Source organism: Anser anser (genome assembly GCF_964211835.1).
Source record: "Anser anser genome assembly, chromosome: 8".
NCBI classification, from domain to species: Eukaryota; Metazoa; Chordata; class Aves; order Anseriformes; family Anatidae; genus Anser; species Anser anser.
In genome coordinates, this window is record NC_139728.1 from 24,536,255 (window position 1) to 24,562,190 (window position 25,936).

General features: G+C 43.6%; 1 protein-coding gene and 1 long non-coding RNA gene across 4 annotated transcripts in view; both read right to left on the bottom strand.

Annotated features, from left to right (window-relative positions):
• The window catches only part of LOC310903396, a 50,210-nt gene extending 48,064 nt beyond the window's left edge, over window positions 1–2,146 (bottom strand). Inside the window, exon 1 of the long non-coding RNA XR_014587504.1 lies at window positions 1,110–2,146. This is a non-coding gene — a long non-coding RNA (uncharacterized lncRNA). The remainder of the gene's footprint in view (window positions 1–1,109) is intronic.
• Window positions 1–25,936, bottom strand: part of LOC310903394 (BEN domain-containing protein 5) — a 932,737-nt gene that overhangs the window by 285,468 nt on the left and 621,333 nt on the right. The window lies entirely within an intron of this gene.

Sequence of the window (25,936 nt, forward strand, 5' to 3'; positions counted from 1 at the left end):
AGGAGGAGGAGGTGCAAGGCTAATGGCCTTATCAGGGAGCTGGAGTTAGGGAAATGCAGATTTGCTCACCAGCAAGACCCCACCTCCCATTTGCACACCAGCTGTGGCATCAGGTGCTCCCCCTGCAACAAACCATGTTGCTCAGTCTGGTTTCACTGCCCTGCAGTCCACCAGGTTACACACATGAGCTCCAGCACTGAGTGCAAGGACATTGCTGATCCCAGCCCACGTGACCACACAGCACGGGTAACAGGCAGAAAACATTGGTGCTACACATGAAGCCTCCATTCGTGGATGCAGCAACTTCCAGACTCGATGCCCCAAGAAAGTTTTGCCTGTGGCAGTAACACCAGTGCGCATCCATACACCTGGACTCGAGCCCACCCTCAGAGAGGGGATGGAGACCTGGCAAATGCCCCAGGGATGCATCCAGAGCCAGGCCCTATGGACTGCCTCATCTTTGCTCCACCTCCAGAGGCAGCTGCTCATCCCAGGGTCAAACCACTACTTACATAATTAAATCAGGAATATTTATACATACTTTCAGAAGCCTCCCAGGATTTCAAGACAGGATTGCTCAAGCACTGCCTTGGGCACCAGGTATTCTGTAGTGCCTCTGCTCCTTTACTGCTCCCCAGTACAGTAAGGCTTTCCCAAATGATTCCCTTTATTCTTATATGCTCCTTTTAACTCCAATCCAACCAACTTTACACCCTCTTGAAAAACCTCCCTTAGGTGTCCTTAGCTATATAAGGTAACAGAATATTTTTGCAGAGAAAAATCAGGATGTTCACAGCTAAGGCCTTCTTTCTCCACACATGCTGGAGGATGACTCTTATAATTGTGGAAATTGGAAAGATTACTTTAAAAATTCAATGAGAACATTACTTAGCAAGACCCCAGCACTGCCTTTCCATACATCACTATTGAACAAGCCACACTCACACATACCTGCACAGTCAGCACCAATCCTGCAACCAGAAGCTCTTGCAGAAACCCCAGGGCCCAAGCCAATAAATAGTAAAATTACCCAATAAATGGTAAAACTATCCTCTTAAACTGCACATCTTAATAGTCAGGATAACCAACCAAGTCACACTGTAGCTCACCTGCAAATGCATCACCCACACAGCAGCTAACATCTTGCTCTCTTGCTTCTGTCCCCACTTCAGGGATACACCCTTTAGCTGTCCTCTGTCCTTTTAAGCCCTTGGTTGAGCTGGTGGCACAAAACCCAAATCAGCAACACATGCTGCTAAGGGTTCCCAGGTGTAGCAAACTAACACCTTGTTTCCTGCAGAGTTTTGCTTAGGGTTCCTTTTGCTCATACGATACATCAACTATAAATTTATTTTTAAAGAATATTTTAGAATTATCTTCTTAAAGTCATCTAAAGGTCATTCAGTCTTGGATTTGGAGTGGGAAAAGTACAGAAAAGTGTAGAACCAGGACCTCAGACAGTATACAGCAGTAGACACAAGATCAAGACGTAATCAAACAAAAAATTTTAGGTTTGGAATCAAGACTCATTGAAAGCAGCAATTTGGAAAGGTGCAGTACAATTAAAAAATTGGTAGCAAATTAAAATTAATACATGCTACTCTATTTGAACTTCAACAAATTACACACCATATTTCACTTCTTCTTGAAACAGGAGCAGTTCAATCGTTATCACTTCCAATGAATATTAGCATTAATTTTGTTTTACACATCACTACACAGGAAACATTTACTAACAGTGGATCAAAAACCACACACGTATGGATTTCCATGCTGAAAATCAGTTCTTCAGCTCATGTGAACACAGGACTAAATTATTTCAGTGGTTCACATCCAGCACATGTCCCTTTACAATGCGCTTGTAGCTGTGGCTAACGTGACAGAGTTGACGTTTTATGAGTGAAAAAAGACCCAAGTGCGCACCAGTGGGCAGACCCTCAGTGCTGCCCCTGTGGAAAAGCAGACCCACCATAGCCCACCATTAACCTGCCTGTCAGAAACACTGAGCTCCCCATGCAGTGTGCTAATCAGCAGCTATTTAAACAGCACGTTACCCGTTGAAACTTTTGCACAAGGAGCGCCCTCGTGATAGGACATGCTGGAGAACTCAGAAGCAGCTGCAGGATAATTTATTTTTGATTTGGAGTCCTCATCCCGTGTAACAACTTTAACTAGCTTCTGGATGATTGACCAGCTTCATCCATCAAGTGCTTCAAAGAAAGATAAAGCCACACTGGAAGTGTCACTACAGATTTGTTTTTCTTTTTCCCTTTGCTCATTTGCAGACAAGAAAGGAAGAGCTTTTCTTCTGTCTTCATTTGTAGCAGCAAATATGCATACACACGTGGATGTTTGCTATGGAAAGGTCAGAGGGAGAAAAAAACCAAGACCCAGAGAACTCAAAAACCTTCAAAAGAGCTGGATTTACAGATCTACAGTCCCCAGACTTTCACAAACTTCTGGAGGAAGAGAGGAGGCATGGACTATCCTGCCCATCAGTGATGGGGCAGGTTGGCTGGTTTGAAATTTTCTATCAAAACCAGAATTCCACAATCATTGTTGCCAAGGAAAGAGAAAGTGAAAAAAAAAAAACAACAAAAAAAAAAAACAAAAAAAACTGTTCTGTTGGGGTTTTGTTTCAGGGGGGATATTCAGTTATATCTGAATGAGAGCAGAGGTTGTGAAGCTCACTCACCAGGCCAGCACCCACACAAGCTTTTTTTCAGATCATTCAAGAGTGATTGAGATACTTGAAAGTAGCCCCACGCCTCAGCCAATTGTTTGCAACTAAGATACGGTCCAATTTCAATTATTCCACCGATTGATCTTTCGGTGATAGATTTTCAAAAGAACCTAATAAATAGAAGTGTCCAGTTCCCATTAAAAGGTAATGGGATTGATACCTAATCTGTTAAAGATCCCCTGAAAAATCCAGTTAAAATTAATCTGTGGAGAAGCTTCACGCTTTTGAGACTACGAGTTAGTAGAATTGACTATTCCCATGTATAAATCTGACGAATGCTAAATAAGATGCTCCTAAAGCATCTGTCCATATGTCTCCGTCCTGGGCAACACCATCCATTCTAATTCAGTCCTGGACCTGTGCAATAGAAGTACCCTAATTTCCACTAACCATATGTTAGTTTTACCATATGGAAAAAATATGCAGTAATGAGAGTGGTGACAGAGCCAGATTCCTTTCCATATGTAATCTACAGTAAAACAGAATTAAACCCAGGTCTCTCCACAGGAGGAAGCCAGGTACAGCCCACTTACGTCCCTGTGGGGAGAGCCCGAGTTGCCTAACAAACACGTTGCAAAAAGCTCTCACACATCTCCTTCAATGGGATGAATTCTCTGCATAATTATCTTATAGTACTGCGCCCTATACAAAAGCCTGGTTGTGTGCCATGAGTACTAAGACTTCAAACTGTGAGTGAAAAACTGAATTATCTGGTATTACTGAGAATGCCATTCTTACAGAAATTCAGCACTGTCTTGATGGGATTTTATCAGCACTTCAGCGAAAAGGATGCATCATTTATGCAAAAAGTAAATCACTGTTATACATTTATGCCTTTCCAATGTTAAGATGCTAATAGGCATGAAGCAACAGCAGAGAGAAGCGATACCGGTTACACAGCTTGGAAAATAGTGAATATTTGCCCATCTTTGCCCAACAGAAATTCACAGGCGATACTCTGCCGGTCACACCGGCACGTGCTTATTTCCCTGGAGAGCAGAAGCTCTGCAATCAAGGGGAAGAAGTAGAAATCTGAGGAAAAGGCTTGGCAGGTCCCCAGTTACTCAGCTCAACTCCCCAACCCCACCGCTTCATCTCATAGCTCTGCGGGGATGATTATCCCAGGTTAAAAACAAGCCCAGGGGACAGCTCCTCTGAGCCGCAAGCAGCCGGGCAGCAGCGCGAACCCACGGCGGGGGGCCCGGGGCTGCAGGTGCCTGTCCTGCTCTGGGTCTCTGCCCCCAGCCCTCAGCAGCACAGCAGAGGAGAGGCGAAGCATGGAGGTGACTTGGTCCTGACCTTGTATTAGCATAGCTCCCCTGCCTCACCCCAGGGCAGCTCTCAGAGAAACGATTTCTCTCAGCCAAGGACTAAGAGGCATAAATTCTCTCTGCTCCTGAGCTAGACTAACTCCTTCCCTCTGCATGGAAATCTAGTCTCCTGATGGAACAAAGCTTCCTCCTTCCTGCCATGGGTGCCTCCGAGCAGATGGTCATATGTTCCCTATTCTAAGTGCTGATACAGCCCAGAAAGGTTATCTAATTACAGAAACAATACTTATTGGATGCACTAATGCTTCTGCAATTTTAATAGCAATATGATAGCTAGGATTTATATTATTTTCCCTTTCTGATTAATTATTTACACAGAGACAAGCTGAGATTATTAAGTACGTGTGTGCCGTGCCAGGCTGCAAAGAGATTTGGAAAAAAGAAAAGGAAAGATACAGACTTTAAACTTTCGGAAAACAATCCTCTGAGTGCTTCCAGATCCCGCGATGCAGTGCTCTGCACCATGGCTACTGGTACATCGGCTCAGAGCAAAGACCTGACCCAGGCCATTACAGACAATGCTTTGACTTCCTAGTTTGGTAGTGAGCTACAGTAGAGAAAGGAAACTTTCATGTCAACATGTCAATCAAGGCAAACTGTGTTTGTCTGCAAGCCTAACAAAATGCCACACAGGAGCACATGACAGCTGGGGAACATCACGTAACGCAGGCAGCTCCCGAGGACTGTTCACCTACTCCCCACGCGGCACGTCCCCCGAGGTGCCGGCTGGAAGCAGGAGAGAGCCTGGGAACAGCCAGGACTGCAGGGAGACATTTGTCAAACACCCAGCCGATTTCAAAGCACAGCCACGAGCCCTTCAAGTAGACTGAACTCTGTGGGAAGCACACGTTTCCCCCGCCCCCAATTAAAAAAAAAAAAAAAGTCCAATGACTTCTGTTTAAAATGTATCATCTTTTCCTAAGATGAAGTAGTTATTGGAGATTTACCCCAGCATTTTAATAGATAACTCAGATACTTATTGCTAAAGTAGCAATATGGAGCCTGGCCAGCTGTTCAGGTGGGATGATCTCATTTTGAATATTTCATTAAAGAGAATCAAATGAGTCCAAGACACTCTTAAGGCTTTGGATAAAATTCTGCTAGTTTATAGAAATCAGAAAACTGTAGCCACTGTAGCCATTCAGACTGAAACTTGAATAAATCTCTGTTTTATAACTGTGCAAATTCCCCTGCATTTGTTTACCATTCAGTATACCAAAAATCACTTTGTTAACTTTCTAAAGTCCAGATGTTTAGAGGCAATAGTGCTGTTATCCTCCTTTGCTGCTGCTGCAGTGGTGAAATTAAATGAGGAAATTCCTGAGGAGGAAAAAGACAAATCTTTATGCTTATGTCATTACATTCATTCATCCTGGAAAGAAAATAAACCTATCATGTTTTAATCAGATGGCAACTTTGCTTTGATTTGTGAAGAACAGTTTTAATAAAAAATATTTCACAGCACAGAAAACTCTCTGGTGCAGAATGCCCCACAGCCTCCTCCTCTGACTGGGAGTTTGTGGTCATTTAAAATAAACACACACACAAAAAAACAGAACCACCACCACCCACCCCATCGGGGTTGATGACAGCTTGAGGGATGGGTCAGAGAAGAGGATGAAAAAGCAAGTCCTAAGAAAAAGGGGCTCCAAACAAATCTAATTGGTGTGATTAAATTCTCAACATAACCTCACAGGGCAGGGGAGAAAAGCAGGAGTCTATGAGACTTAGCAGGGCATGCAGCTTCTCCTCACATCTGCTTTCATGGCATCACATATGGATTAAGTAAATCACTCCAGGCATAAATTTACCATAGACGATGGAGGAGCACAGGCTGATCTGCCCTGCCCATCGTGCTGCAGCCACAGCAGGGGGGTTCTGCCTGCAGGGACAGTGACACAGGGAATCTCCTCATCCCTTACACCGAAATACAGATTTGCCACCAATTCAATGCCCTGAGAGGAACTGCATGGGGTAATGGCCCAGGTCTGTACAGCACACCCCTGAAGAGGGAAAGGTTTATGGACAGAAATGTCTATGCATCATGCCAGCAGGAAAGATCCCGGGTTAGCCATGGAGCCACACTGCAGCTGTAGAAGGAGCCCGGATCCACACCAAGGCTGGCTGCAGAAACACGGACTGAGGGTGAATCACAGCTTCTGAAAGGCCTGGGGGGAAATGAGCAGCTGCTGGAAAGGGGCAAGAAAGGGGCAGATTCGTTTAGCTGGGGACTGCAAGTGACACTCCTGGAGGCTTCCTAGCCTTGGGTGGTGGGGAAGAGAACACACACTAAGGTCAAAAGGAAAGCAGAAATCATAGACTCACAGAATGGTTTGAGTTGGAAGGGACCTTAAAGGCCACCTAATTCCACCCCCCTGCCATGGGCAGGGACACCTCCCACCAGACCAGGTTGCCCAAAGCCCCATCCAGCCTGGCCTTGAGCACCTCCAGGGATGGGACATCCACAGCTTCTTGGGCAGCCTGTGCCAGGGCCTCACCACCCTCTGAGTGAAGGATTTCTTCCTAATATCTAATCTAAATCTACCCCCTTTTAGTTTAAAGACATTACTCCTTGTCCTATCCCTGAACTCCCTGATGAAGAGTCCCTCCCCAGCTTTCCTGTAGGCCCCCTTTAGGCACTGGAAAGTTGTTTTAAGGTCTCCCTGGATCCTTTACATCCCCAGGCGGAACAACCCCAACTCTCTCAGCCTGTCTTTGTAGGAGAGCTGCTCCAGCCCCTTGATAAACTTCATGGAAATACTCTATGCATCTGTGGTGTCTGCAGTCTTGCTGCAGCGATGTGGGCATTGAGCAGCATCTTCCTTGTGCAAGTGTCCCTTCATCTTCCGCTCCCAATCTCGCCCCCAGTCAGGAAGGGGCAGGAGCAGTGGCTCTGCCTGCCAGCAGAAAAAGCAGATCAGGTGCGGGTTCCCCTGCCCTCTATTTGCCAGTGAGAACTTCACAATAGAGTAAATCTCAGGTAGCAACAAGGCCTGCTGCGTAGGGAAAAGACAAGTATGAATAAGAAACCACTCCATCACGCTGTCACAGAAAGCAAGTTCCCTGGGGCTTGAAGGAAGGCTGTGCCTTAAACGATTTGCTCTTTAATGGGCTTTTTCTCTGCAATCAGCAGGTGAACTTTAAAAAAGCACTGGTTTGGTTTCTGGAGTGTGTAGTCCTGGGCCCGACGAACCCACGCAGCTCCCGGCTCCCAGCACACTGGCTGCCTGATTGGCAAGCCTGCCATCCAGAGCTGCCGGGCACCTTCTGCATTATGGATTGTATGTAAAATAATATGCTTCTGATTTTAAAAAGATTTTTTTTTTAAAGATGCTATTGACACATCACCTGCCTAAAAGCCAAAAAGATGCATTTTTAGAAACAGAAATATAAGCAAAAAGGTCTGCAGAAAGGCCATAGAGCATATCATCTGCACACAGGCAGACAAGGCCCTCCATAACCAGTGGGATTAGGATGGCTCCATCAGGGCTGGTGGAAGTAGAGGGTGGGAGCCAGCCGCTGCTCTTACCCCTCTGCAGAGAGGGCACTGGGTGGAAGGAGGTGGCAGAGGGGCACTGCCCAGCCAGCTGCAGGTAGGTGGCCCTCACCCAATGCAACCAACATCATGCAGCAGAGACTGGTTGGCTTTGCAGTGTCCAGAGGTAAGTGCTGGAGTTAGGTGCTATCGGAAAGAAAAAGACATCCGTTAGCACTGTTGTCACACCCTCAAGACCCCCTCAAAACCTCACCTCCGTGAAAGGTCGTGATTCAGCCTCCAGCACACACCCAGGGCAGGACGAATAACCTGTCCTCTAGGTTAGTAACCTGTCCTCTAGGTTACGCGAGTAGCCTTTGGTGGACAGAGAACTGACCCAAGTCCCCAGCTCACACCTTGACAGCTAGACCGACGCTTTTCTAGCTTGTGCTGTGGTCTCCCACATCGATTGCTTCCTGGTCTCTCCCTCCAAGGGCCCAATTGCCACCAACATTTCTCATCATCTAGTGAAGTTACAGAGGACTGATGCTAAACAGCAGCTTCTAACCCCTTCTCATGAAACTAGCTTAGTCTTTGTTGCACTGTATTTACTTCTGTTTTCCAATACTAAGGAAAAGCAAACAATGTGGAAAACCTTTAATTTCACATTTTCCCCCAGCTGGTAAAAACGATAGCTAGATATGCACACATCAGTATAATCATCTCCTAAACAAATGGCACAATGACAAACCGAGGGGGCGGGGAGAGGGGGAGCAGAGCACAAGCTGGTGTTTTCAATTTAGAAAGTATGCATTATTTACACTGCCATTATTCCACTCAATTTGAGTTCACGCTTTAGTCCTAATTTCAGTATAATCAAAGTCAATGAATATTTAATCAGCATTGCTTCCAGAAATTGAGTAATGCCATTAACATAATGTCCCCAGGACTTCAATGCCGATTTTCCTCAAAAGCACGGGACTTCCACTCTTGCTGCCCTTCCCCCTTTCTCCCTAACCAATTGAGGCTCTGCTCTCCACCTTTGCCAGGTTCAACAAGGTGGAACCTGTCCAAAATGCAGGGAAGGGGAAAGCCATTTCCCAAGCGCAGCGATGTCTCGCTGCCTGCGTTGATTCAGCCCCAGGATAGTTAATGAGAGCCGAGCGTTTCACTCCAGTGTGACTCAGTGTGGAGAAGCGCCCTAATAACAATAATCCATTTGCACTTCTGAAGCACCTTTCAACAGAGGGGCTCGAGCCATTCTGCAAACATTAATTAATCCCTTCCGCTCCCCTGCAAGGAAGACACTTATTAATGCGATAGCTAATCTACAGATAGGAAAAGCGGAGCAGGACGAGGTTAAGTGCCTAGTTTACAGCCGCCCAGGAATCCAGTGGCATTTGGGGTGGAGGTTTGGAGCTCCGACTGGCTCCAAGTTTCATTTTCTAACCAACAGACTGTGCTGCTTCACTAAAATATGATCAAGAAAAGCAGCAGTACCTATGAATATTTATGAACAATACAAAATTACAGCATAAAAAATTGTACAGACATTTCAGAGCTGCTAAGTGATGGCTCCAAAGCTGTGCCTCTATGTGCACAGAGCACTCAGCAGTCTGTGCACACATGCCCCCTCCAGTGGGGCTGCATCTAATCTATCATCTTTTCTAACATGACTATCACTGTAATATCTCAGCAATGCCTTCAGCTGAAGACCTATCACAGCTTTCCATCTATCTGGCTAGCTTATAAAGCTTTTCTCTGTGGTGCCAGAAAATCTGTGGGGCATATGTTTTTAAATACTGGATAAATTCCCCACTTTCTCTCCCATAAATCTCGCTAGCGTCTTAGTGCATCCTGCATCAGTAATGAACAATCTCTTGTTCTCCCATAAAATTAGAATTAATCCTTATGTATATTAATAGGGAAGAAACAAAGTTCAATTTTGTCCACTCAACACATGCGACTGGGAAATCTGAGGTTGCATACAGAAAGTACTTTCAAAGTTATTGTAACCTGATTTTTAGAGGGTTTTGGCAGTGTGGGATCATCACGCCTCTTCCAGGAACAATTTCTCATTTTGTGGCAGTTCCTACTGCTCCCCCCAAGGTTACCTGTTTTCAGATCTAACAGCTGCTCTGATGAGGCTCCAGCATGGCAAAGGCACACGGCAAGGCACGTGCCCTTTTTGGTAAGGAGTTTAAAGATCATCTGAGAACTGCTGCAGATTTCTGGGTTGCACTTGTGCACATGGTGTATGGAAAACTTCAAGCTCCCAACTCTAAGAATGGCTTTCAAAAATATTTTCTATAAAAGTTTTACAAACTTTTTGAAGGTTGAAACTAGTATTATGAATACTTGATTATTTTGCTGAATTACATTTGGTTGTGGCCAGCTCAAGTGTAATCTTGCTGGCAAGGCAGTACATTTGGGCCTAGGTCAGTGAGATTAAAGTAAGCAGCATCCAACAAATTTACTCTCTAGCTTTATGTAATTTTTCTGATGTGGGCAAACATGAAGATCTAGCTTACAATTATTTTCCAAACCTTATTCTCAACTCATCTGAAGGTTTTGCTGTTGTAGATGGAATGGATAAAATAAGTGGTGCAACTGGAGATGGGATGGAGGAGTAAAATGTAGCCCTGCAGAAGAAACAAGGAATGATTTTCCTTGAGCAGTACTGGAGAGGCATTTTCTATAGTCTGAAAAAAAAGTTTAGGAAGACTTGGTCAGCTCAGAAGCTCATGTCAGCAGTAAATAAAAGCTTGTAAAGATGACACTAACCTTCCCCCTGTATCTCAGGGAAGCACCTCTATAAGGTCACATAGCATTTTCCTAACCTGTCTTGCTCTTAATGACAATTATTTAGAAGTCAGAAGCTTAACAGTTCTGTTTAAGTGACACATTCTCCTGCCTGTTGAATAAGGTTATCTCAGCCATGCCACCAACAACCTCTGACACCTCCCTGATTATCATAATGGCTTTAAACATTAGCCTTGGAAAACACCATTACCACCCTGGCTGAGAGTAAGGCATCACAGCACCAGATGTGTTTCAGCAATGGAATGAAAAATGTTGGTTCTGCCCTGGAAAATCCCGAATTTGTTGACTCTAAGTGAAAACCAGGTACTCCGACAACATCCAGAGGTACTTCCCCTTGACAAAGAACAAAATGGGCATTGTGCGAGTCCAGGCTGCAGCTCACCAAGATGCCCTGGGAGGGCAATCAGCTTTTGCAGCAGTGTCAGGGAAGGCATTTCACAGTGAGCTTTCTGACAGGCAGAGGAAGAGTTAAGCCAGAGGGTGGGGAGGGAAACTAGAGGATTGCCATAACATATCATCAGTGGGACTATTAATAGGGTACAGGTTATAACTTATTCATGAACTTCTGCACTTTTCACTCCTGCAGTATGGCAGGGTAGCAGAGGAACACTTAAGAATGACACTACTAATGCACCAAAGAGAAAGGAAACACATTTCTGGTGCTGTTGCACATTAAACCTATATAATATTCCTCAAGACTATATCAGATCAGTCAAGAAGACACGGATACTACAGTTAAAAGATTTGCCCTCAGCACATCACTACCCCCTCTGGGTTTTAGAAGCCTTTGGCAGATACAGAGCACATTAAATCTTTTAATCTTGGGCATACTTGCATAACTTGTTGTATGATTCCTGTTTCAGCAAATACGTATGGGTATTGTCAGGCTCAACATGCAGCACTTGTCTGTCTGGGGCCCATGTCCACGGTGGCCCAGTGCCAGCACAGAGGCATTTCCCCTGCTCTTTGCAAGCCCAAAGTACTTCAGAGCAATGGCCTTCCTTGACTGTGCCACAGCACAATCCACATTAAACTAATGATAATTCATTATTGGGTTAAAGCAGAAATACAAAAATAAATAAATAAATAAATAATAATAATGAACACCTTCACACCCTGGAAAATTGTTTCTGTTTTTTGAGGCTACAACTTACCAGGCAGCACCAAAATGGAGCTCGCAAGCAATGTGAAAATGTGAAAGCCCGCGTTCACATTGCTATTTCAGCAGAGCAGCTCACACTGGCCCATGAAATATCACCTATGCTCCTGAAGGAGACTAGTAGTATGGCACAAATAGTTTAGCACTTAATAGATATGGCAAAGGTGATGGGCTGAGTCAGTAGCAAGGCTGAGGAAAGAACCCATCTGTCCCTAGGGACCAAGTGTTTCCTTCTCACCTACTCTCCCGGCAAGAGATTTAGCACTTGTCACTGGTCACTGTTTTATCTCCACTGTCTTAATTGTCTTCCAGCTAGTTAGGGCTCATTGTATGTTATATTGATTGTTTTTCCCCACTAATTGACTGTGTGGTTGTTGGCTTCTTTAATTGCCATCCTGAAAGGCACTGTAAATTGTCCTACATCAACATTAGTGATGGTACAAAAACATAGTGGTGCCAAGGAATCTCAGTGTTAGTACAGCAGGGAGAGGTCTCAAAGCAAGCAGCTTCTGTACCCAGCCCAGGTGTGCAGTTAAGTGCCGAACCTCACCTATTTTCCAGCAAGCTTTTGATACATTTGCAGATGAAAATATGAAGTGCGATCTGTGATCCCAACAGAAGATCCCTAGACATCTCCATTGGGGACAAGGGGAAGACCAACCCATTGCAAAAGAAATGACCAAGATTTTAAAAACACCGCTGCAACCCAACCTGTGAGATTTTTGGAAAGATCATCCTAAAATTTTACAAAGAACACAAACATTTTCATATTCATATTCTGGTTCTGAATCCTGGTTCAATGTGCGTTGACCCAGCTGATGGATGTACACAGCAAGTCCTGCCCAAACACGTGTGCCCTGCCTGGCTCCTCCTCCCATTAACTGACTTCTGATCCAAGCCACAAAACCTAATGGGTATTTGCTTTAGACTCCAAGAACCTTTGGTTCAGATCCTAAGGCATTTAATGCTTCTCAGAGATGTAAGGATGCAGAGACCCATGGAGACTTTCCAAGGCATCCAATTCCTACTGCTAATTTCTACTAATTGGCTCAGGCATTTTAGAGCCTTTGAAAGCTTCACAAAGCACTCACAGGCACTTTTAGACAGTTAAGTTGCTTTACCTGGATCAGCCCTTCAGGCCCCATATCTGCAAGCATTGTGTATGTACACAAATCCAAACACACCAGCTACACTGAACAGGAATACAACATATTTAACTATAGGGGAGATGACAGAATACTACAAAAAGAAAGATGAATTAAAAGCCTAGAAAAAAAATATTAAAAAAAAGAGTTTAGCTTTAACAGTTGGAGCCTGGAATAAATTTGCCCTCAGAAATCTTATTAAAAACTAAATTAATCATATGCACTTTTATCTTTCACGGTTTACCCCAAAAGTGGCTAAGATCCAAATGTTGGTTCTGCAGCTAAAGGGTAGTAGCATGGCAAAGTTCATCAACTGCTCTCCTTCCCTCTATCACCCTGCCTGGGTGAATAATTTAATTTCCTTTTCTGATTGGAATGAATATCTACTTCATAACTTCCTAAACTTCCTAAAGCATTCCATACAAATGGCAGCACTGCAAATACACCGAGGGTTAAATAAAGAAGAAAAAAGCTACCAGTATTTTCAGCTGGGCTGTGGACAATCTAGTCCCAACACCTGCCATAAGGAACTCCAGCAACAGCCACCACGTTCCTGCACCTGCCTTTGGAAAGATGAGTGCCACAGCCTGCAGCACCTGACAGGCCGGGCCCCCTTGCACCCCAGCTATTTCACCTGTGTGTTGGAAATGCAAGACTCTTCCACCTTAGCCATGCACTAATTCACTGGGCAGCTAAAGGCACTGTTCTTTATTCGAGGCCAAGGATGCTTATTGAGTACATGCTGATTGTCTCTGTTCTGGAATGGCGTCAATACTGCAATTGATTCCAGATCTCTTAGAAGAATCCCAGTTCTAATTTAATGCTATTGAGCAGCAGTCAGGAGACAACCAAGGGAAGAATTTCATTCATTTCAGCCAACAGCCAAAGAGTGGTGGGCTTTACAAAACCAAACGGCAGGATGACATTTCCATGGTTTTGAAGGACGGTAATGACTGCAGCAGTCCCCGTTGTTGCCACTGCCTACTCCCAAGAATGCAACATCCAGGACCTTGCCTTTTCCCCTGTTAAGGCAACAAAAGTGTTTGGTTTAGTTTTGTGTAACAATTAAGTGGAAAATATTTCTTTTTAAAGCTGCTAAACTCTCCTACTAATTTATGATGCTCCCTAGAACATTTTTTTCTTTCTCCTGGGTACGCAAAGTTCCCTCCCTACTTGTACAAATGTGCAAGGAGACTTCTAAGAACAATCGTAAGTCCAAAGGGTCTTGGAACCACATCATCTGGCTGCTTGGCACTTCCCAAAATAGCACCGTATACAACTGCCAGTGACACATGAGGTCCTTTTTCCTCTCATGAGTAAAGCCATCTTGCTAGCCCATACAATAGGCAGTGCCATTTCTCAGCATCTTCACATGGCTTTTCAACCAGTCAGTACAAGAATTTGTATTTCATCTGATGAGAATATACTGTGAAAATTCATCTGCTATTTCGACATATGCTGACATCTCTGCTGTTTCCTGCTAACCCCCATCCCAGAAGTAACAAGAGCAACAGAAGGGGAATCCATGCTCAACACTTGAAATGTTTTCCCCAGTCTTCTCGAAATCACTTGAGTGGTTCTTATTGTAAATGAGGAGCCAAGGGAGAGTATGTTTTATCCTGCCACATCTAAAGTCCTTTCTTTAATTTTAGGACGTTGTTCCTCAACTGTAATGGAACAATTAGTAGTCTGCAATAGTAGCAGAATGACGAGGAATGCAACTGAAGCAAGGAAAACTCAGGATGCAATCCCATCCATCTTTAGATGCCACATCCTAAACAGTATCTGCTGTGACCACCAATTCATTAGACAAATGCAATCTATTAAGTGATAGCCACCAGTCGGTCCCCACAGCTGCCTCTGCAAAGCAGCCAGTTAAATACTTACAAGGTAGCAAGTCAATACAGAACCATTTTTCTCGGGCTTCGTTGTTTCCTTGCATTAACCTTATTAACCTTTAAGCACAGAAAAAGGGTTGTTTATTCACTTAAACATTGGCTTTGAATTGAAGTGATAAGTGTGTGGTAGCTGTGCGTGGAAAAGGGATAAGCACCTTTCTGCCTTGTGGGCATGTTCACTGCCAGGCTGTTGGCAAGGCGTAAGCCCATCAGCCTTGTGAGGGCACTTGAAGAACTCCATCTCCTGGTGCAAGGAAGTGCCAGGTTCAGCTTGGCCTTTTTCAGAGGAGAGTCTCTACCTTTTTGGGGTCTTGCTGCTCTGTGCAGATGTTCTCTCATACACTAAAACACCATCTCTATAAGCAACTCCATCTCCTTTCAGAGCACTGCATTTGCATGGACCCAGGTCTAAGGCTGTATCAAAACTCATACCATTGGTTTAATTTCTCAGAAGATTGCACAATTTGTCATCTTTCTGCCAGCTCTTTTATGAAGCCATCCCTGTTCAACTTCTTCAACTTCAAGATCAACTTCTCTCTAAAACTGGATTCACACTTTGCAGCTTGGAAAATAATATACTCACAGACATGCTTAGACATATGAACATATCCTAACTGAAACCAGGACACCACCTGATATGCATCTTATTCTAGTGCTACTGGAGGAACAGTTCACTCCATAAATGGGAATATATGGGCTACTCAGAATGAACCTTACTGAACTGATGGGGTCACCCAGTATGTTTGAAGCCCAGTCCAATGCTCAGGTATTCTCATATATATTTCCATCTTCTGACAATTTAAGCAAGATCAATTTCTCTGACTGTTCTTTAACACTCACCTTCTTCCTCAAAATAGACACCTATTATTCTCACATCTTATACTCCAGTCTCATCACCTGTTCCTCCTCATGAGGAGGAACAAGAAATATGCCTTCTCCATCAGTCATGCATAGTTTTCATGTCATGTCCTATATGTGACACTTGTCAACATTATTTAACTGCAGACTTCTTGCTGGACCCTGATCTGATGCTCCAGATTATTTCCTAGCTATATCTTTTATTTTAGTGGCACAAGCAGAGAGTGTGGCAGAGGTTCTTAAAATGAGAAAGGGAACAGAGACACGCTCCAAGAGTTTTATATCTGCATTTTGAGGTCCCTGGCAAAAGTTTGCAAGCACATTTTGTCTGTGAACAGCACACTACCCACCAGTATTTGCTGGGTCTGAAGTTGCCGAAAAAGCAAGCGTGAAACACACACAGGGGAAGGACTGAGCTGACAAAAAAAACAACTTAGTATCTATCTGCTCACAACAACCATCAAGCACGTAAATGAGTCCTGCACTCTTCTTTCCTCATCTTCACTCTGTGGCCACTCTCCAAAGAGAAGGCAGTGTGATGAGCCAGAGGAAAGCAAAGCAAAACGTCCCCATTTCAAGATCTCATTAACTGGTAAGTTAATAAGTGCACTGAAGCTTTCATTCCTCAAGCTGAAACAGGAAAAGTTAAGAGGAAAAAAAAATACTTTTACGGTGTCAGAATTTTTACTTCTCATTTTAACAGTGCCTCTGCACATTTTTAATAGCTGCTCCTCCACACGAAACCCACAGGAGCAATGTTTAAGGAGCCAGAACTTACTGGAGTGCTTGCATCCACTTTAAAAAATAAAATAAAAATAAATAATAATAAAAAAACTCCTTATTTCTATGAAAAATAAAAGACCGAATGAAAAACTATGAGAATCCTCACCTCCATATACGCTAGAAGCTTTTTAGCTACTTTTTGGCTCTCAAGCTATTAAGGTTCATTGGGTTTGTGCCTTCAGACTTGTCTCCTAACATCCTCCTCTGGGCCACGTATCTTCTTTAGTCTTTAGAAATGAACAGAAAAATACAACAAGAACTATTAGACTAAAGTTAGCAGACATTAACACACGTAGGCAAACGCATTAATAATATTTTAAAGCTTTTCCAGGACACACTGAACCATCAGGACTCCCATTTTGCCAAAGGGACAGTGATGAATAGCTAGAGGCCAGAAGTGGAAGTGTTCAGGGGTTGGAGTGGGGAGCAGAGCCAGAGCAGAGAGACAGGAGACAGCACCGAGAGGCAGATCCCACCAGGCCCTGACCTCCTCAGAACTTCACCCCTCTCCATCTCTGCAGCAGGAGAGAAGGAAGGAAAGGAAACAAGGAGCTCTTCTATCCAGCAGCTAGAGGGGGTCAGAGATTTAAATTTACCCAAATGGCATATGATGAAGAAAAACAGGAACAAGAAGTGAGGTTCAAGGCAACACCAGTTGTCCGTGTTTCAAGAGCAAGGGCTATGGCAAATGCCTCTGACCATGGTGATAGGATCCTTCTACCTACAGAAAAACAAGCACCTGAACACGACAGTAAAGTTTTTCAAAGGTCATAGTTAGCAAAAGGATCAGACTTTTGTTTGTCAAATAAGAAAAAATAACCCAAGGAAAACCGGATGCCCATTTCCTTTTTTAAAAGTTGACCACTATTAAATATGGAGAAGGTAGAATCGTTGGTTTCCACTGAAATTCCAAAAAATCTCCTCGACATTTTGGAACATCACTTTTAATTTCCATTGGAGGATGAATATTTTACACTAATTATTTTCTGATGGAAGACTCAATCAGTAATTAAAGACCATAAGTCCTCACTTGATACATGTTTATTTGCTTCCAAATTTTTATGAAGATCAAGTTATTTATGGCTGAAAGTAGCCAGTAATGGTAGTAAAATTACAAATACATTCTAAGCAGACTAGCAAAGCAACGCTCACAAGCAATGCTCAATGTTCCTAAGCAATCCTACATCAGAAATGATAAAGAATTAAATATCGCTCATACTGGTTTTGGACTTCTTTACACAAAGCTCACTCAAATCATCTGCCCAATATCTTTACGAGACATGCATAATACTATTTTAATTTTATTGGGGATATGCATGATCCCAGTTTTGGAAATTTTATCCATTTCATTTAGTGCATTAGCAAAGTTAATAAAACAATTCACTTACCTAAACTGGAGCCTACAAGTTTTTGTTGATTTTTCCCCCAAAAGCTCTTTTTCCACTTAGAAATCAGTCTTTTATTTTGGAGCTCACCCCCATTTGTTTCAGAGAGAGAGAATGACTGGGATACTCTTGCAACCATGTTCTAGATACACTAGGCTAGATTGTTTCAATTTTGGTTTAAATATCTTTTAGAAAGACACTCAGAGAACTTTAAAGATGCTTAAATTTCTTTAATTTTCTTGAGAGAAACTGAAGACACCTAAAACCCACCATGGATTTGTTTGGTGGATTTAGTTACCTGCCTTTAATCAACGAGATACCTGTAGAAACCTGCTTGCAGTAAACATGTTAATCACACAAGACAGTGTCAAAAAAAAGAAACTGAAATTCAGGGATGCCCAGCTCCTGATCTTTTAAAAATTGCTGCAAAACAAGGAGAAAAATGGATGTTTCCAGATTCATGCCCAACATGCCAGCAGTCTGCTTACTATTGCTATTAATGCTGCCCATGGAATTACCCAAGCAAAATCAGGGAACCATCACTGTAATGGAAACCCAGAGTCTGTGTTATAAAGTACTGAAACTTGGTGCCTGGGAAGCAACAGCAGGGGCCTGAGTTCCCAATGTACCATGTCTACGTTTGGCTTGGCTCTGTGCTCTCGAGAGACTGCAGCTCAGTCCAACAGCCACAAAGGTCACTGCTGGAGGGAGAGCTTCAGAGCATTCCCATTAAGCCAGACTGGCTGCCAAAGCTTAAGAAAAGTTTTGCTTTCTCTTGTGCCCTTTATAGTTTTCACTTTGGGTCACCTCCCTTTCAGCGCCAGGCGAGGCGAGAGGATTCACCCTGGCTGTTGGAGTCAGGAGCTAACAATACATTAGACTTAAAATCCCTTTTAATATTCTACTTAGACACACTGTAAAGGAAGAATGGATATCCAGAATAATTAAAACATGTTTAATTTGCATGGAGCTTAGGGCATTGTTCTGACATCAAACATCACTGTCAACCATATGTGGAATTTCAACTGCCAAGTGCTTCATTTATGTGAAAATTAGCTTAAGTGTACAAAGAATGAAAAATTTATGATTATTTCACATTTTAATAAATGCAGTGCTACGCATTAATTTAGACTTCTTAAACAATTTTGACAGTGACAAGGGAATCCTCCACAGACTAAGTGCTGTACTATGCTGTGTTTCACGTGTCCTGCGGAATTATATGGTAGAGCATCGAGGTAGTTACATTCTTATGTTTTTAAACAAAGATATTATATAACTACATCACTTAAAATGCTGCTCCAGTTCACTCTTTTTTCCCCTATTTTCTCATGAGGAAGCATAGAAGCCATCAATACCTTTCTTGCGTTACACAAAAATGCTTACAGTGAGAAAAAATAAAAAATAAATGAGTGCATAGAGTGCATATATTACGTTGTTCAATATAACAGGCATTGGCAACTTTCCCCAGACTTTTGTCATCCAGGAAAGCAACTTGGATGGTGAAAGGATCTTCCCCAAGGTGCTAAGATCTGACATAAGTGCATTATTTTTCAAGAGTATCTTCTGTTCTGCATAATAAAACACGATGTTTCACCATCTCTCACTTCTTATGGGCCATCTGGGCTTTCTCCAGACCTAGATGGCAATCCCTTGATGTGTTCATGTTTAGGGCATCCCAGAACAAGAGAGAAAACATCGGCAACACTGTAGGAACTGTTTCTTCTCCAGCTCCAACCACAGGTTGCTTCCTGTGGCACCTTGCATATAAGGACTAACTTTGCATTTTGTTTTGATGACAAAATCAATAAAGCACAAATGTAAACACCTGAAATACCATACAGAAACCCTGAATGAAAATATAAATGGCACATGGAAAGAAGTGCATTTTAGCTGTCGTCAGCCCGCACAAGACTGACTTTTGCGCTTAATAAGATCTGTGTTTTACTGACATGGTCTAGTGCACATTCCTCTCTGCATGTATTGCACACCGAAAATCTACATTAAAAGAAGGTTATTAACACAATTCTGCAAGAGTTCAGTAGAGACCAAAACCAACTTCATTCTGCCATTTCCTAAGGTGGGGCTCTTTGAACAAAGCTCTTTGGTGTATTTTCATTTCATTTCATTTCTTTTTTTTTTTTTTTAAAGCAAAGTTATAAAAATGGAAATTCTATCACATAGCCTCACCTTGAGCACAGATGAATTATAAACAGGGTTTGATCCTTCAGATCCACCTAGAGCTCTCAGCATGTGAGCTTATCTAGTAACCAAAAGCAGTAAAAAGCCTTCATCCTATCTAAGAATCAGCTCTGAAAGGAGATGAGATCAGATGTATATTTTGCTATTGGCTTTCATGGCTGTTCTCTGACAGCAAACTAGTACTAAGAATAAAGAACCTTACGACCCGTTCTGGCAGCTGTAAAAGGGTCTGATCTGCCAGGCCCGGCTCCTCCTGTAAACTCTGAATCATGAGCTGCAATCCCCACTTCACAGCTAGGTTAGTTACAGCATTAGCCATTTGGGTTAATGCCCAAATGCCCACTCGCTGTAGCTGGAGGCAAAGCCCTGGATGCTGCTGGAGCCCTCCTGCATGATGAGTTTAACCAGGCGGTCGGGAGGTCCCCAGCCAGCACGGGCTGGCCTCGGCCATTGCTGGCCTGGGCAGGCACCGGCGGATGTGGAAGCCTGCCACGCTCCCCAGCTGCTCTCTCCAAGGGGTCTAAACAGAGGCACTGTTTCTACCAGCAGAAGTAAATCGAGGGAGGAAGCAGGATGCTGTTATCCCTGGCTCTGCAGGGAGAACAGGAGGGTGCTGTGGGATGAGAACAAGACACCTTTCCAGGGAATAATTCACAGCGGTTAGAGGGTCACAAATTAACAAGAGGACCAGCATCTCTGACTGCTCCGCATAATGAGTTTCCGTCCACTTTCAGTAAGAAGGATGCCTTTCTGAAAACACTTTTGATTAGAGACTAAAGCGAGTCCCTCACTCCCACTCCACAGCATGCCCTGTGAACACTGTAGGAAGGTAAGGACAGCATGTGCCTGGTGAGTCTGTCCCTGCACAGGGACAACATGTGCCTTTGTGGCCCCTCCTCGTGAGGGCACTAACACCTCTACAACCTGGATGTAACTTTGCACTAGTCCAACTAGTGCTTGCAAAGAGAAAATGCAAATATAAACAAAATTAATGTTTGGTTTTGCCAGTTTTTTTACATTTATGCTGCAAGTGCAATTGATATGTCTGATACGCTGATCTACCCCATCAGGGGAAATACTGGTTGAAAAGGAAACTCCCCAGCAGCAAAGTACCTTCACTAGCTTTGCACTGGATGGTAGCTATCTCATAACACATAATCACTCTAAGTGGGATTTCAGAAGTATTCTGCATATCCACCACAAATTAAAACCAATTTCAATCGCTAGTTTGAATAGAGACACTTATGAGACTTAATATTTCTCCCACACTTTTTACTAAGCTTTTATACAGTCAGTAAATTAGATGAGAACTGTATTCGTGTATTTGTAAAACAGCATGTGGATCATTTTCATTGGAAGAATACAACTGAAAACTACTACCAGAAAATTAAAAGGAAGTCTAGATGTATGCATTTAAAAACAAATTAGAGGCTGGCATCTGGTCTTTTATTCATCTATCGATTTGTGTAGAATACAACTTTCTGAATATATTGGAGAAAAAGTTCCATGCAATTTGAGGACTGTAGTAGGAAGTTTTCAGCTGTATGACATTGAGACCATTCCTGTGTTAAATATTCACTGGAGGAGGTTAGGCCTGCAGCCCAAGTTAGGCCTGCGGCCTAACACTAACAGTCTCCCACAGGAAATTTTTGCTCCTATCCTGTGCAGAATATCTTGTCAAGAGCGCTGTCAACATACAGACTTTTCATACCACGAACATTAAACCAGAGGGCTGCAGAAGTAGAAGAAGGAAACATCAGCACAGGAAGCTTGAAGTAGCCAGGAGGAGCAGGGCAGTAGAAGAGAGGGTGACATTTGTTCAGGTTGGTGGTGTCCAAACCTGAAATTTCTTCCCCCCTTCTGTGGCACCTGTACAAACCAGTCAGTAATAATCTTGTTTACATGATTTCACAGGCTTGAAGCTCGCTGCAGTGAGTTATCAGTAACAGAACACCCTCTGTGCAGGCACGCTGACGCTGCAGCAGCAGCAGGAGGACATTTGCAGAGAAGAGCCAGGTGTAGCCGAGGACATTCACCTCCAGCTTGAGCATCGGCTCCAAGGGGAACACAGGGCTGGGCTGGGCTCAGGGATGAACTCTTGCTCCAGTGGCCCAGAGCCTCTGTAATACATGCTGAATCAAAATATCCGCTATGCAGATAGAAGGAAAGCCCTACTTGTCAGCTTCCGCACAGAAGCAGAGAATAAACGCTGCCCTTGCTCAATCTTCAAACGCCAGATTTTTATTCCCCATTTTAATCCAGAAGGTGCATTTGAAAACATGAGAGGAGAGGAAAAGATCATTGCCAAGCAGAGATTTCAGCCATGGGACTCTTTGGTGAGAAAAAGAAAGAGGCAGAAAAGTAAGATGAATCAAGAGAGCTGCAGAAAGAGCGGGAGGCAATGGAGCTGAAAACAGTAATGGGCAGAAGAAGATGAAGGGGCAAAAGAGGATCAGACAGGCTGAAATATCGCATGTGTAACTGTTGCTATGAGTGAAAATGAACCCATATATTGTCAGTCACCTGTCAGACACTAAAACAGGAATTTTCTCCTCACCCCTTGACATACATGACCCCACACACTGCTGCAGAGCAGTACAAATCTTCGAAGCTTGGTGCAAAAAAGTCTGCTTAATGGAGACACAGTTATCGTGGGCCAAGGTTTCTGCACTCGCCCAAGGCCAAACTCCAAGCAGAATTACAACAACCATTAGGTGTAAATTCCGCAGAAGGAAATCAGAAAGCAACCGCCACTCAGGTTAATGCCTTTGGTCACCTCTGTTTTAATAAGCATATAAATATTCCCAAACACTCTTGTCTAACAGCATATCTACCACTACAAATATACTGCAGGCATCCTGCATGGAGGCACCCAGGATGATCACAGAACTGGGTAAAAGAGAAAAGTTCAGCCAAGCCTTACAAGAGCTGAGGATCCTGAATGTTACAAGAGCTGAGGATCCTGAGCCCCTGAATGTTTGTCTGTACAACTGCCCACAAGCCAGTCTCCCTAAGAGAGACAGAGATAATAAATATTGACCACCCAACATACTAATTAGGTAATACCTATTTAAGTTTCCACCCAACCCACAACATCTACCCTTCCTGAGTGTGCAGATGCTGACACACACACTGAGGGAATTCCCTGTGGAATGATGTCCCTGCAGTCCCCCGGCTACGCTGGCGGCAGAGCTCAGCTGGTGCCCCTAATCCTCAGGCAGAGGATCAGCTCAGTCACTGGAAAACGGATGCTGAACACATCCTTCCCACACCTCCTGCCAGCTGCTTGCAGCAGGGGTGGCATGAGATTTACAGCCAGCTGCTAACCTTAGCAGGAGGTGCAGTGCCACAGGAGCAGGTAGATGAAATGGGGAGAATCTGTCAGGAACTTAAGAGAAAAAAAAAAAAAAAAAAAAAAGGAAGAATTAAATAGGAAAAGGGGTTGGGGGATAATTACAAAACAGGTATTTTTAATGGTTGCTGGCAGAAACCCCAACCCTTGTATTTAAATGGCTTTTTTAATTAAAAAACAGCAGGCTATGAATGCTAATCTTTCTGAGCAGAAAGCTCCTGATGGTTTGCCTGTTTCCAAAAGACTAAATCAATCAGCAAGAAGGCTGACCCCATCTTGGGAACATTCATTTCAGAAGGGCCCAAACTTTCAAAGTCTAAATGCACTGCATTCCTCTATACACAGAGCAAGATATACACTAGCACCGAAAGTACAACATTTACCAAAATACCCAATAGTGTTTTAGTTTTATTTTTTTTTTAGATCTGATCTGTCTTTCCTTGTTACTTCAAAATGTTTTTTTTCTCTTTTTCTTTTTTTTTTTTTTTCTAGCTAAAAATATCAGTGGAGGCCTGCCAGGCTAAAATGTGCAGTTTGAGTCCCTGAGTGTTTGGGTAGGGAATATTCCAATTGCTCCACATTTTTGCCTATGTAAACTATTTAACTTGCAAATCAGAAAGCAATGTTGTATGACACACTTGGGTTTTTCTTGGAGTCTCAGCAGACATGCAGTGAAAAAAAAAACAGTATATAACCAGCAGAGAGAGAGAGTGATGTCAACCATGTAGTACAAAAATAAATTGTTAGCAATTTTTTATGAACTGAGGTTTCCCAAATGTAAAGCAATTTAACAATTTTGTGCCATTGCAATTCACAGTATCTGCGGGTAGAGGGATTTTAAATGAAAATCCAGCCTTATTCTATTCTGTGTCAAGAATTATGTGTCATTTTGTTTCTTCCCCACATTTTATATTTGTATAAAGTGTTAGAGGGAGAAAGCCTCACCAGGGAAGGCTACCACCAGGAAACGGCATGAGAAAATCCCGATGCTGTAGAGTGGTGGAAGGCTTTATAACCTGGCACCGACAGGACCCAAATTAACTAGACTTGGAGCCTCTATCAAGCCAGCAGGTTCCCGTGGCGATTTATGAGCTGGGGCTGCCCACCCTGCTGGGACTGGGGAGGAGACGGGGGTCACCCAGGCACCCAGCTTCGCTCTGTGTCTTCTGCCCTGGGGTATGTGGGAGAACGGGGGGACACCCAGCCGTGCCCACCCCACCGCAGTTGCCATCCCCCTGTATTGGTGTGACTTAAGAGCCACAGCACTGTGCTGTGGGCAGGACAGCGAGGAGCAACTAGCATCATTCTGTGAAGGCACATCTCCCCCGACACACACACACACGCACACACACACACAAATGCTTTCTTCTCATCTCCAAACACCTGGTCCTTTCCAGCATCGTCACGCAGCAAAGCAGGTGCTATAAAAGTCCCCTGTCCACCGCTTTCTGTCTCCACACTGCTGTGTCATTTCTTCCTCCTCTATCATTGTGTCAGCTCCTGCTGATGGAGCTGACCTCCCTGCTCCTCCAGACGTTGCATCCAAGCCCTCCAGCACACACATCCGTCTCCTGGCACACTGCACCGGTAAGGAAAGTACATTCAAAATTAGAAGATGATTACACAGTTTGCGTTGTCGCCAGGGAGTATATAAACCCAGTCCGCTGCCTGTGCCTTTCTTAACTGAGCATGCCTTGCTTGGTGTGAGAAAAATCCATGTCTAGCATGGTTCACAAGAGAAATATAAATGTATGTAAAAAAAAAAAAGTTAAGTATCGTGTATCTGCACAGAAGGAAAACCCAGTCTCCTGGTCCTGTGAAGCACAGACATGCTTAAGAAACATTTTGTTCCAGGCTGTTGTAGAGAAAAAGGTGATGAACAAGACCATCACTGATGTGTACATCTTTCCTGGCATTTGGCTGCTTCAGGGGTCACAGTTTCTGCATGGTTCCTTCAAAGGCAGGGAGGGTTTACTGTCCATTGAGATGGTCACTGAGACAAGAGCATCTGAGAAGCCTCAGATATTGCTACCTAGTCTGGATGACCACCCTTGATGTGTCTGGATGCTTTGTGCAGCTCATGTCATTGCTTTGAGGCACTCTGTAAGAGAAGAAAGCAGTCTTGGGAGGTGCTCTTCAGATTGCTGCCCGGGTGCCTTTTCTTGAACCAGGCTGAGCCTTCGCTCGGATCAAGGTAGGGAACAGCTCCAAGGAATTTCTCTGCAAATTCATTTTGCAGGATGCTGATTTCTCATTATGAGAGAACACAAAACCATTTGACAAGAAATGTTCTCTTTCCATTCTCATTTTGTTTCACAACCTATGGCCTAAACCTCAGGTGAATTTTCAAATAAGCCAGCACTCATAGTTGCAAAGGAACCTCTGCAGAAAACAAAAACACAGAGTGCATTGGCATCTTATGCACTCTTGCAGAGTGCAGCAAGAAAGCACAGGAACCCACTGAGAAAGACTGTGCCTCTCCCTTGTACTGAGTGCAAGGAACTTGGAAGATTTTTCACACTTCCATGGATTGTGCCCCATAACACTGCCAAATTACTTTTCCCCTCTTTTTCAGATGGGGAAACTCAGAGAGACGGGATAGGAGGTTACATAAATCCCCATAGTGATCTGGGATCTCGATCAAATGAGACCTCATGTACTTCAGGAACTAGAGCACTCTGTGCTCCAAAACGATGGATGGTTAATGCTTCATGCAGCGATGGCCTGACTGCGTATTTTGCATTCAAGTGTCACACTGACAATTGCCATTCTTGGCACCAAGGAG